The sequence below is a fragment of the Megalobrama amblycephala genome, linkage group LG20, assembly GCF_018812025.1.
Source record: "Megalobrama amblycephala isolate DHTTF-2021 linkage group LG20, ASM1881202v1, whole genome shotgun sequence".
Lineage (NCBI taxonomy): Eukaryota > Metazoa > Chordata > Actinopteri > Cypriniformes > Xenocyprididae > Megalobrama > Megalobrama amblycephala.
The window spans coordinates 13,916,481-13,930,857 of NC_063063.1; positions in this window are offsets into that span (position 1 = coordinate 13,916,481).

Genomic DNA, 14,377 nt, shown 5'->3' on the forward strand with positions numbered 1-14,377 from the left:
CTCCTGTCATTAAAAAAAAAAAAAAAAAAAAAAAAATGTTACTCTGGTTGTGATAAGATTGTAATATAGTAGGAATTTAACTAAATAAATTAATATTCAAAAGTCCATAGGATCAGTGTAATCATAACAAACACATTACAGTGCCACAAGCGATTTAATCTAAATTTTTAATATGTGTGCACAATTTCTAAAATTGATATTTTATATATGATAAACATTCATAGTAAAAATGTCCACAGTATGATTTATTTAATTAAGTTCAGGTTATGCTGCCTGACACATCTGTGCTACTGTTGTCCTGTAAATACTATTTAGATTTTAATTACTTTCTGCCTCAAACCACATTCATGTATTTATGTGTGTTTAATATCACTGTGTCCCTGCTTGAAAAACATAAAAACATTATGAAAATATAAAAAAAGTGGTGGTTTTGTTTTTAATTGTCAGGTTGCATGACTTTAGTAATACATATTGTGCTAAATGCATGTAAGTTTTCAGGTGTAAATGTTACCATGGTCATCTAAAAGTATTCTGTATGATTGATTGAATTTAAAATCTATTTAGCTTGCTTTAAGCAACAGTGTTTCAGATAAATGTTACAATTCGCTTAAAAACTTTACATGCAGAGACCCGTAATGTAACAGTCTGTACTTTTAATGTTGCATTTGAATTGCATCATCTTGCTCACATCCTTATCATCATCTTAAAGGTTCTTTATACATAGTGAAAATATGCTGATGACAGGTTAACCGAGGCAGTCTTTAAGAATACAGAAAGAGTGCTTTGTACTCTATATCCATTCATTTGCTTAAAGTTTTCCAGCTTTGTCGTTTTGAATTTGAGTTTTGTAAATCCACTAAATCAGATACAGATTCTCATTTCTATGTCATTTATGGTTGGCATTCACATTGCAGTTTTCTTTTGGTAGCTGTCCACTCAAACATTCCCTGACATTTATATGATTTCATGGGCCATGCCACTAATTAACCACTATGGCTTTTCAGGACGTGATCCTCTCATCCAATATTACTGTCACAAGCAGATAAAAAGATTTTACATCTAATCATGTGGGTAATGTACTTTCAGAACCATTAAAATTAGAGGGCAGAAGGGCATGAGAGAGCGTGAGACTGACTCCATTGCTCATAAGATAAACGGAGACATTTTAGAACATGTTTGTAGCATACAAAAATACATATATAAAACATAATCCTTAAAATGTACAGTAGGTGGTATTAAACATAATCTGACTGTTGGTGTCTTCATCTGCAGCTCAGGCTGTAGTTTACATTGAAAAATAATCCGTTGTGCAAAAAAAAAGTGTTTTAATATAGTATGTACTGTAGGTTATGTGTGAGTTAGGTAAGGCTGGAGTGACAGATTTTTTTTTTTAGTGCATTATTCAGACACTGGTGCACAATCACCCACAAAAACGAAAGAAGGAAAGATTCTTCTAAGATCTTCTAAGTATGAAGGTAAATGATCCATCATCAATGTATACATGTAGCCTATGCTGCTGACCATTTAATGAGAAATAAAACAAAAGGATTCGCACAGCTAAAGGATTAGTTCACTTTCAAATGAAAATTACCCCAAGCTTTACTCACCCTCAAGCCATCCTAGGTGTATATGACTTTCTTCTTTCTGATGAAAACAATCGGAGATATATTAATAAATATCCTGACGCATCTGAGCTTTATAATGGCAGTAAATGGGACCAACAAGTATGAGCTGAAGAAAGTGTCTCCATCCACATCCATCCATCATAAACATATTCCACACGGCTCCACACTGTAAAAAAAATCCCGTTGTTTCTATGGAAAAATACCGGCAGCTGTGGTTACCAGAACAATACTGTAAAAATGACATCAAACCGTAAACATACTTACGGAGTTACATGTGAATTTTACATTTTAAATCTGTTAAATTTACGGTAAAATAGCGTATTTCATTAACTGATATAATGTTAATTTACCAACCTAATGAAGTACTAATATCTGTTTTGTACCTTTATAATACACTGACAGTCACCAAACACAGTGGTGATGAGTCACATGATTAATCAAAGTTCATCACAAGCAGCTTTTCCACAAGCTGAGGAAGGACAATACTAATATATAGAAGGTGCACACTGTGTCATTCACACACACACTAAACACCATCATGGTAACATGCATGAAATTTTAAAAATGCAATAAACATTAATTTAACAACATTAGATGTAACATAAAACCCTAATGTACATAACTGATTAGAAAAAAATGAGAAAAACTAAGAAGAAACAGAGTTATTTCAACAAAAATATATCAAATGTGAAGTATCACGCAGGGAATTGTGGGAATGTCAATATACGTTTTTTCACTGTAAATTTTACAATGAATTGTTATTTTTCACTTCCAAAAACTGTGAATTTAACGGTATTTTACCGTAAAATTACATTAAATGTACCATTAGATCTATTACAGTTATTCACCGTATATAGTACGGAAACTTTCTGTAAACCAATCAACAGTTTTTCACCGCAGCATTTTTACAGTCTTTTACTGTTAAAATCACGGTCATTTTTTACAGTGCAGGGGGTTAATAAAGGCCTTCTGAAGCGAAGTGATGCATTTGTGTAAAAAAAACAAAACATATTTAACAAGTTATGAAGTAAAATATCGAGCTTCCGCCTGACCATCTTCGTATTCAACGTATGAAGAAAAGAATTAACTCAAGCAAGGTAAATTGCAATATAGTGCCACAATTACAGGTGGATTATATCAACCCAATTAAAAGTCTGATGTTTTACAAGGTGTTTTTGACACAAGTGTTAGCAATACAATTTTAATTGATCATAATTCTACATGAAAAGTAAACTAGAGAATGATGTAGTTAGGCCAGATTTAATAACAACCTGTTTATTACTTCTCCTATAACTGATTTTTTGTTGCATCACTGCATCAATTGGAAGAGATGTTTAGTAGTATAAATGAAGTTCCAAGTGCCCAACCAAATAGGAACACTAATCACCATAATGAGGAGTTCAAACAAAACCATTTTAGGAAATCATCAATTTATGAAGTCAGCTTATCTGATGTTCTCTCAAAATGTTCAGTTGTATTAACAATTCAGCTTTCAAGATGACTTTGTAAAATGAGTGAATGGAACTAAGGAAATCCTATGAAATTCCTGTGAAAATCCTATTAAGAATTGCCGCGCCTCAAAAATTTGGCAGTTTGCCCTGCCTTAAAAACAAAGGCATAGTATGCTAATAGTACAGATTACTAAATTTATACAATTAAATTAAGATATTAAGTTAAAGTTGCAGTCTGTAAGTTTTGCCTCTTTGTTGCCATCTCTGTCCGAAACATGCAATTGCATTTATTTGTGGAATTATCATCTATGTAGGTTGTACATCGACACTAGCCTGGGTGCCAGCCCGAACCCCGCCCACAACATTTTTTGGACGGGAAGTTCGGTCTGGACTCGATCCATTGTGGAGTAATTATGCTTGGCTCCCAGAAGGCCGAGCCAATCAAATTGCCAGGGCGGGCTTTAATCGATGATGGACAGGCTATCTGCGGTTACGTAACCACCCATGTCATCAAAGAGTGCTTGGGTTGAATTGGTTTTCACCAACGATGACTGCAGCTGGAGAAGTAAAATGTTTAGATTCCGCTATCACGTCTGTAATAAAAGAAATCGACAGCGCATTAATTTTAAAAGACGAACAAAGAACCGCAATCAAGGCATTTGTCGATGGGAAAGATGTGTTTGCCGTCCTTCCAACGGGATTCGGCAAAAGTTTAAGTACAAGTTCAACATACGTCACTTACTGCGTTGCTCTGATTGGTTGTAGGTCTATCCAATTGAGTGCAGAGTTTTTTTTTTTACTGGTTCGGCTAAGACACACCCCATAATTCAAGTGCAATGGAGCAGTATCAGACTCACATTCTGCCTAGAATATGAGTATGACGAAGTCAGGCTACATCGACACGACTCCTCAGCGCGGATGAATCTAATGTTTGCTGTCAGTCACCGCACCCGTGATATTGTACTTCAGAATCACAGATTCTACGTCTTGGAAGTATGACCAAAATAAGAATTTTCACAGGAGAATGTCATCTGAACAAGCAAGTAACAAATCTGCCACTTTTGTTCTGAGAAACTGAGAAAAAAAGCATTACAATAAATCGCGCTACCAATGGTGATTAAATCTAACGATCGCTTAGCTCATATCATATCAAACTGTGCAATTATTATTATTGTTATACTTTGTTCTCAAATTGTTAACAACATCAGCATTGCGTGACTACGTGTATTTAATGTGTATTAATGTGTATTAAATTTCAATTTCTGTCTAATCTCTAATTTGTCATTCCATACAATCCGCCATCAAAACGATAAATTTAATTATTCCAGCTGCTGTGAGAAAAGACTATAAATGATCAGCCATCGTGCAGCATCCTCACACATGATATAGCCTACTAGCTGGGACTTGTTCTTTATGTAAACAGACATGACGTAATGACGCAAAGATGAACAGCGACATGCTTGAATTTCCAGCAGAAACCACCTGAAATAGAAAACTTTATTAAAGCTTACCTTTGTGAATCGGGCTAAGGTAAGGAGATAGTTTTGAACACTGGCTGGTTATGTACTTGCTCAAAAAATTGATTTTGGACAATATTTATCCAAAAAAAGTTACGGACAGCAGCTTTAACCAAAGTAGTGTATTTATCTATAGTATCTTGTCTGTAAAATCTCAGTAAATTGTAGAATATTTTTTTTATTATTATTATTATTATGGCTCATTAGCTGTTTTACCCATTTAGTATAAGACTGTTATAAAACTGGTTATCGATCAAAATAAAAAATTAAACAGGAATAACAATTTTTAGGCCTTTTAATAAATGGCTAATAAGAGTTTTCAAATATCCAAATAGAGATTAAGTGTGGTAACAGTAGGAGAGTTTTTATTCTGCTGAAATAGTTGACCAAGGAAGTCTTGCTGTTTAAGCCAGTTAAATGAGTTAAAGCCAGGTGGAAACTCTGGCTTACCACTTTAAAACACCAGCTTCTTAAGGGTCTGAATGTTCTAAATAATGAGCTAATCAAGAGGTTTTCTTTCTTCATTTTCATTATTCATGGCACTTTTCTCTGAACGAGACTGAGGCAAACAGAGCTATGCTAGAGGGACTTGCTCTTGGCTCTGGGAAGTTTCTTATGGGACTCTCGCCTTTCTAAAATCGGGAATTTTACTTGGTTGCCAATAACATGGCTGGTAATTTAGTATTGGACTTAATGCATATGGGGCATATAGATCTTGTTTGAGTACATTTTTGAGTTATTGTTTTGTTCTGTATTTTGCTCTGCTCCACCAGTGAAAATAGTTACAATCAAGCCCAAAATCAGCCATTGCATGTATATTAATATTTATTTATAAAATATTTTGTAGGCCCTAGTGTCATTTTTCAGATCCTTTCACAAAACATATGATGAAAAATCATATGTGGAGTGCAAATAATAAAAAAAATTACCATTTTTATTTATCTTTTTATTAAATTATGTATTTTTGCTTTTTTGTTTTTAAATACAGTACTGCACCACTTTAGGAAGTAAAAGAGTGTTTGGTGAGTTAGAGAGGATAAAAAAGTAAAAAAAAAAGAAAGTTCAAGATCTCACTACTGAAATGATGAGCCGTTGTAAAACTGAATTTAGAGAGATGATGAAATAGACAATTCAATCAAATTCAGTACCACCCATCTAATGCGCTTAAGATGTACATATTTCTGACTGGGAGATAATAAATGACTCAACGGTTTTCTTCAAAAGTTTGAAAACCTTTAAACCTTAAAACCTTTGTGCTGCTTTAATCTAGTTCTTAAACAGCGGGAGAAAAGAAGAGGCCCCTGGCATAGAAATTCCCCCGTGTCTTCAATATATTCATTCCACTGGATATTTTAAACATTATCTGCTTTCAGGCCAAGGCTAAAATAAATTTGCTGATGCAAGTGCATCAGTTGTGAAACTAATCCTGTAGTTTACTATAATCATCCTGTTTGTGAACCAATACCAAGATTTTAGACCCATCAAAGTGTAGGTTAAAAGAAATTACACCTCTAGCTTGCAAGGAAGGAGTGAGTAAATCATGTTATTGAAATTCTGGGATGAGTGGCAGGTTTTCTCAATGGATCCAGGTGCTTCTAAACCAATTTACAATAATAAAGAACTGAGCACTGAGGAGTGACTGGCTATTTGCATCTCTTTTCACTTGGTAAAGGTCAAGTTTGACAGAGAGTCTACTGAGACCTCAAACAGAGCTGACTGTTTATGAGACATTAAAACACACCAGAGATTTTATAGCCAATGAAAGGGCATATGACTGGTTAAGTTATCAAAAAATCTTTTTCTTTCTTTCTTTCTTTCTTTCTTTCTTTCTTTCTTTCTTTCTTTCTTTCTTTCTTTCTTTCTTTCTTTCTTTCTTTCTTTCTTTCTGGGACAAATACCTTAAAGTACATTACAAAACACATGTCAATTCCACTACCTAATATGCTCTATGTGGGCATATTAGGATATTCTTCCACATAGTTATGTTTTTGCTCACTTTGTTTCTCACTTCTCTTTGTCTAATCTATATGACATTTGCTTAGTTCTGTATTTTGCTGTTTCATTTTTTGTTAAACATATTACCTACATCTCAGTCCACTATTCTTTATACTATTTTTTGCTTATGAAAAACAAGCTTACAGTATGTATGTATGTATGTATGTATGTATGTATGTATATATAAAAGCTTGTTTTTCATATGCAGATATGTAAGTGTGTATATAATTATATATATATATATATATATATATATATATATATATATATATATATATATATATATATATATACACAACCTGAATTCCAGAAAGGTTGGGACGCGAAATTTCTAATTTCATGCCTGCCACAGGTCTCAAAAAAGTTGGCACGAGGGCAACAAATGGCTGAAAAAACAAGAAATTTTGAAAAGATTCAGCTGGGAGAACATCTAGGAACTAATTCAGTTAAATGATATCAGGTCTGTAACATGATTAGCTATAAAAAGGGATGTCTTAGAGAGGCAGAGTCTCTCAGAATTAAAGATGGGCATAGGCTCTCCAATCTGTGAAAGAGTACGTAAAAAGATTGTGAAAAACAATGTTCCTCAACGTCAAATTGCGAAAGGCTTTGCAAATCTCATCATCTACAGTGCATAACATCATCAAAAGATTCAGAGAAACTGGAGAAATCTCTGTGCGTAAGGGACAAGGCTGAAGACCTTTATTGGATGCCCGTGGTCTTCGGGCCCTCACACGACACTGCATCACTCATCGGCATGATTGTGTCAATGATATTACTAAATGGGCCCAAGAATACTTCCAGAAACCACTGTCAGTAAACTCTGTCGGTAAAATCCGCCGTGCCATCTGCAGATGCCAACTAAAGCTCTATCATGCAAAAAGGATGCCATATATGAACATGGTCCAGAAGCGTCGTCGACCAAGGCTCATTTAAAATGGCCTGTTTCAAAGTGGAAAAGTGTTCTATGTAGGGATGCACCGATACCAGTATCAGTATTGAGCCCGATACCAAGCTCATGTACTTGTACTCGTAAAAATACCCCCGATACCAAAGACCGATATCTCACGTGACGTAATTGACAGAATTTTCAGCGCACAGAGACACCAGCGGCAAGAGCAGAAAAAATGTTCAGCCTCAGGGGTGTGGAAATACTTTGAAATTAATGATGACAACCGACACATTGCGAACTGCATGCAAATCGCGCTGAATGGCACAGACCAGAAGCGTTCTCTCTCTCTTTCTTTCTTGCACGCGATCCCAGTTCTCTCAGAAAGCACGCAATCAGTTCTCCTTGCGCCTGAATGGTCAAATGCACAAATAGATTGTCAAAATGTCCATTGTGTGGAGTATTTCACGTAAATACAGTAGGTTATGGCTTAAGTGGACGTAAACAGGTGGCTGAAAACAGGATATGTGTCAGTATATAGGTACATCCTTGGATTCAGTCTTAAAGGGAAAGTAGCCTAATTTGTCTGTCATTAATGTTAATAAAACAACAAAAGATGTTAAATGAAAATGAATATATATATATATATATATATATATATATATATATATATATATTATTATTCATGCTCATATACATTGGCTTTACATTGGTTCACTGTGTTATGTTATATACATTTGTTCTGTAATATTTGTTTAGCACTTTTGGAAAGGCAGGTTTAAAAAGACTTGATTATTATTATTATTATTTTGTATGCCCTTTGAATGTTATTGGTCATTGTGAAATTTGTGCTTTAAGTTTGTGACAAGCACATAAAATGTATTACTTTTTTCATTGGAGTAATAATAAAGAAGCTGTCCTATATTCATTAGTCTCACTGTGTTGTGCTTGGAAAACTGACACATCACCAAAAAAATAAAATAGAAATTAATAAATGTATAGGCATCGGTATCAGTATCGGCAAGTACCAGAAAAGAAAATATCCCACCCTTTGCAGCTATAACAGCCTCAACTCTTCTGGGAAGGCTTTTCACAAGGTTTAGGAGTGTGTTTATGGGAATTTTTGACCATTCTTCTAGAAGCGCATTTGTGAGGTCAGGCACTGATGTTGGTGAGAAGGCCTGGCTCGCAGTCTCCGTTCTAATTCATCCCAAAGGTGTTCTTTTGGGTTGAGGTCAGGATGCTGTGCAGGCAAGTCAGGTTCCTCCACATCAAACTCACTCATCCATGTCTTTATGGGCCTTGCTTTGTGCACTGGTGTGCAGTCAAGTTGGAACAGGAAGGGGCTGATCCCAAACTGTTCCCACAAAGTTGGGAGCATGAAATTGTCCAAAATGTCTTGGTATGCTGAAGCATTAAGAGTTCCTTTCACTGGAACTAAGGGGCCAAGCCCAACCCCTGAAAAGAACCCCACACCATAATCCCCCCTCCACCAAACTTTATTCCTGACACAATGCAGTCAGGCAAGTACCGTTCTCCTGGCAACTGCGAAACCTAGACTCATCCATCGAATTGCCAGACAGAGAAGCGTGATTCGTCACTCCAAAGAACACATCTCCACTGCTCTAGAGTCCAGTGGCGGCGTGCTTTACACCACTGCATTCGATGCTTTGCATTGCAATGCAAATGGTGATGTAAAGCTTGGATTCAGCTGCTCGGCCATGGAAAACCATTCCATGAAGCTCTCTACACACTGTTCTTGAGCTAATCTGAAGGCCACACTAAGTTTGGAGGTCTGTAGCTATTGACTCTACAGAAAGTCGGCGACTTCTGCGCACTGTGTGCCTCAGCATGTGCTGACCCCGCTCTGTGATTCAACCACTTCTTGGCTGAATTTCTCCAATTACTTCCACTTTGTTATGATACCACTAACAGTTGACCGTGGAATATTTAGTAGTGAGAAAATTTCACGAATGGACTTATTGCAAACGTGGCAACCTATCACGGTACCAAGCTTGAATTCACTGAGCTCCTAAGAGCAACCCATTCTATCACAAATGTTTGTAGAAGAAGTCTGCATGCGTAGGTGTTTAATTTTATACACCTCTTGCCATGGAAGTGATAGGAACACCTGAATTCAATGATTTGGACGGGTGTCCCAATACTTTTGGCAATATAGTGTAATATATATATATTTACACTGAACAAAATTATAAACGCAACACTTTTGTTTTTGCCCCCATTTTCCATGAGCTGAACTCAAAGATCTAAGACTTTTTCTATGTACACAAAAGGCCTATTTCTGTTACGTGTAGGTGTTGTAGAGACGAGGCGTATACGGAAATCCACAATAATTGGGTATTTATTCAATAACGAAGGAGCAGACAAACAACCATACACATCAAACTAACATTTAGAACGGACAGCGAGTGCTAGGAGCGAGTCCAACTTAAAGGGAGTGCTAATGACAATGAACAGGTGCAGGGGATCCAGGAAAGGTGGTAAGCTGAAGAGGGAAGTGCCAACAGGTGAGAGCATTGGAGTGGGAGGGGGCTCGCCGGCTGCTGGAGCTGACTTGTGGACTGCTGGAGCTGACTCGGGAACAATTGGGGCTGACTCGTTAGCAGCGGGAGTGGGCTTGGCGAGGGCTGGAGCGGGCTCGGCGAAGGATGGAGCGAGCTAGTGGAAGGCTGGAGCGGGCTCGTGGAAGCCTGGAGCAGGCTCGTGGAAGGCTGGAGCGGGCTCGAAGAGAATAAGAGTGGGCTCGTGGAAGGCTGGAGAGGGATCTGGAGACGGGGTCCAGGACATGCCCTCGTACTCGATTAAAAGCCCCACTAGTACTGGAGGGGGTGTCGCTAGGAACTCACACCAGCGACGGCTCAAAACCACTAGGCTCGGAAATTTTTCATGTTTTTAATGCAGAGTTTTGATTGTGTTTATTGCACATACTTTATTTTGGAGACTTTAACACACTTCCAGAGGACAACAAAAACAAAGAAATAGCTTGGAGACAGGAAACGCTGGAGACTGGGACTGCTCGGAGGCAGAAAACGCTGGAGACTGGGGTTGCTTGGAGGCAGAAAACGCTGGAGGCTGGGGTTGCATGGCGGCCTTCTACTTCGGCCGTCTGGGCCTAGCGGTGGACCTTTCTTTGGCCAGCTTGGGGTTTGGGTCAGGCAGGACACCAGGGGAATGCCCACTGGAGGGGTAGGCAGAGGAAATCCAGCGGCTTGATCCATTCTTCTGTTACGTGTAGGTGTTGTAGAGATGAGGCGTACACGGAAATCCACAATAATTGGGTATTTATTCAATAACGAAGGAGCAGACAAACAACCATACACATCAAATTAACATTTAGAACGGACAGGCAGTGCTTGGAGTGAGTCCAACTTAAAGGGAGTGCTAATGACACTGAACAGGTGTCGGGGATCCAGGAAAGGTGGGAAGCTGATGAGGGAAGTGCCAACAGGTGTGCAAACAAGGAGGATACTGGGAACTGGAGTCCGGGAAGGCATGACTGTGACAATTTCTCTCAAATATTGTTCACAAATCTGTCTAAATCTGTGTTAGTGAGCACTTCTCCTTTGCCGAGATAATCCATCCACCTCACAGGTGTGGCATATCAAGATGCTGATTAGACAGCATGATTATTGCAGAGGTATGCCTTAGGCTGGCCACAATAAAAGGCCTCTCTAAAATGTGCAGTTTTATCACACAGCACAATGCCACAGATGTTGCAAGTTTTGAGGGAGTGTACAATTGGCATGCTGATTGCAGGAATGTCCACCAGAGCTGTTGCCCAAGAATTTAATGTTCATTTCTCTACCATAAGCTGTCTCCAAAGGCGTTTCAGAGAATTTGGCAGTACATCCAACTGGCCTCACAACCGCAGACCACGTGTAACCACACCAGCCCAGGACCTCCACATCCAGCATCTTCCCCTCCAAGATCGTCTGAGACCAGCCACCCGGACAGCTGCTGCAACAATCGGTTTGCATAACCAAAGAATTTCTGCACAAACTGTCAGAAAACATCTCAGGAAAGTTTATCTGCATGCTCGTCGTCCTCATCGGGGTCTCGATCCGACTGCAGTTCGTCATCGTAACCAACTTGAGTGGGCAAATGCTCATATTCGATGGCGTCTGGCACTTTGGAGAGGTGTTCTCTTCACGGATGAATCCCGGTTTTCACTGTACATGTCAGATGGCAGACAGCGTGTATGGCGTCGTGTGGGTGAGCAGTTTGCTGATGTCAACGTTGTGGATCGAGTGGCCCATGGTGGCGGTGGTGTTATGGTATGGTATGCTTATGTTATGGACAACGAACACAGGTGCTTTTTATTGATGGCATTTTGAATGCACAGAGATACCGTGATGAGATCCTGAGGCACATTGTTGTGCCATTCATCCACGACCATCACCTCATGTTGCAGCATGATAATGCACAGCCCCATGTTGCAAGGATCTGTACACAATTCCTGGAAGCTGAAAACACCCCAGTTCTTGCATGGCCAGCATACTCACCAGACATGTCACCCATTGAGCATGTTTGGAATGCTCTGGATCGGCGTATACGACAACATGTTCCAGTTCCTGCCAATATCCAGCAACTTCGCACAGCCATTGAAGAGGAGTGGACCAACATTCCACAGGCCACAATCAACAACCTGATCCACTCTATGCAAAGGAAATGTGTTGCACTGCGTGAGGCAAATGGTGGTCACACCAGATACTGACTGGTTTTCGGACCCCCCCCAATACAGTAAAACTGCACATTTTAGAGTGGCCTTTTATTGTGGCCAGCCTAAGGCACACCTGTGCAATAATCATGCTGTCTAATCAGCATCTTGATATGCTACACCTGTGAGGTGGATGGATTATCTCGGCAAAGGAGAAGTGCTAACTAACACAGATTTAGACAGATTTGTGAACAATATTTTAGAGAAATAGGCCTTTTGTGTACATAGAAAAAGTCTTAGATCTTTGAGTTCAGCTCATGAAAAATGGGGGCAAAAACAAAAATGTTGCGTTTATAATTTTGTTCAGTGTGTGTATATATATATATATATATATATATATATATATATATATATATATATATATATACACACACTTAGATAGATAGATACATACATACATAGATGAATTGATACATACATATAAAAGCTTGTTTTTCATCAGCAGAAAATAGTACAAGACTGTAGGACTGTAATTTGCTTTATTATACAAAGGGATTTAGCAAAACCTTTCCTTCTAAAATGTCATAATGCCCTTTGGGACTCATAAACAGGGTCAAAAACATAATAAACACCTGAATATAATTACAATGTTGATTTCATAGCATCTACACCACTTTTACATCCTTTCATGTTCTTTTTAAAAAAAAAAGTAACAATAAAACCTTATAAATAAAATGTTTTGGTTATAAACCATTAAACTACACCATCGTCGCTCCTCCCATCAATACATGCACTCCTGCATTGCTTCATTTCTTCTTCATATTCTCTTCATCTGTTAAATCTGATCTCATATTCTTTTCATTTTATTCAGTAGAGAGATTGAATAATATATTCTCCATCTTATAACTAAATATATAGAGAGAAGCGTATTGTATATCTGTTAATACTTCTCCGTATCAGGACTGTCATGGCTATATTTCATGCTTCAGCAAATCTATCCCAGACCTTGCATCTGACAGCATTCATTTCAAACACAAAAGAACCGCACTGCGGTTTTTCATACTTTAACCAAAAAACAAACAAAAAAAACATAGTGTAGAGAATGGCTGACAGGTTGCCAATGACAAAGGAATAAATAACTAAAAAGACTATAAAAAATAACTATAAAAGAAAAGGGGACCTTGATGTGAGTTGATCAGAACATTTTTATCTGTTATGCATATTTGACAAAGAGGAATGTAACATCTGACCACAAAAAAATAGCAACGAACGATTTACAAGTAAAATGCTGTCCTTGTTACATAGATGAAAAATGAGATTCAATGAAACGCTTAAGTGAATGAATGAATGAATAAAGGGCAAGATAAAATATGCAGATAACACACAAACACAGAGTTCAACTCAGAGAGCAATGTATTCAGATGAGAGGAAACATTTATCTTCCATACTGCGAAAGTGAAAGGTCCTATCTCAGGATACATATTAAATTGGGGGGATTATTCAGATTCAATATCATAACCCTCATACGTACAAATGAAGCATGCTCTCACAAGCAGATCAGAACACATACACAACTGACGTTCACACAGATCATTTAATCTCTTTTCAGCTTACCTCAAGATAAAAATAAATGATGACAAAAATAAAAATTCTGTCATCATTTACTCATCCTCATGTTATTTCAAACCTGTATAACTTTTTTTTCATGCAGGACACAAAAGAAAAAAGTTTTGAATAATATACTGGATATATTTTTTTGATGCAATTACAATGAATGTGTAGTACAACTTTCATGTGTCAAAAAGGACCCTTCTAACCCTTCTAAAACCAGCCAGGAGAACAGTTTGACCAGGCTGGGAGACTAAACAAGACCAGCAAACCATCTTTAACTGCTTAAGATGTTTTCGCAGCAGAAGAGTACCATCAACGTGTCATAAAGTGGTCCACATGACTCGTATGCTGTATTTTTCCAAGTTTTATTTTTCCATTTTTCCAACTCTTCCAAGTCTTCATTCACACCTTGTGATCATTTATTAAACATCTGATAATGCCTTCAATTATCAGCAAGTGTGTGGTCAATCCCCTAAACTCCATTTAATACATTTTTTGCTATGTTTACATGTCAAGATTTCCCCTGTATTTTTGTGTGTTCTGTGTTCTAGGACTTTTATTTTGATGTGTATTTTTTGTTTCCATTGTTCCAGCATTGTTTTGTACCATAG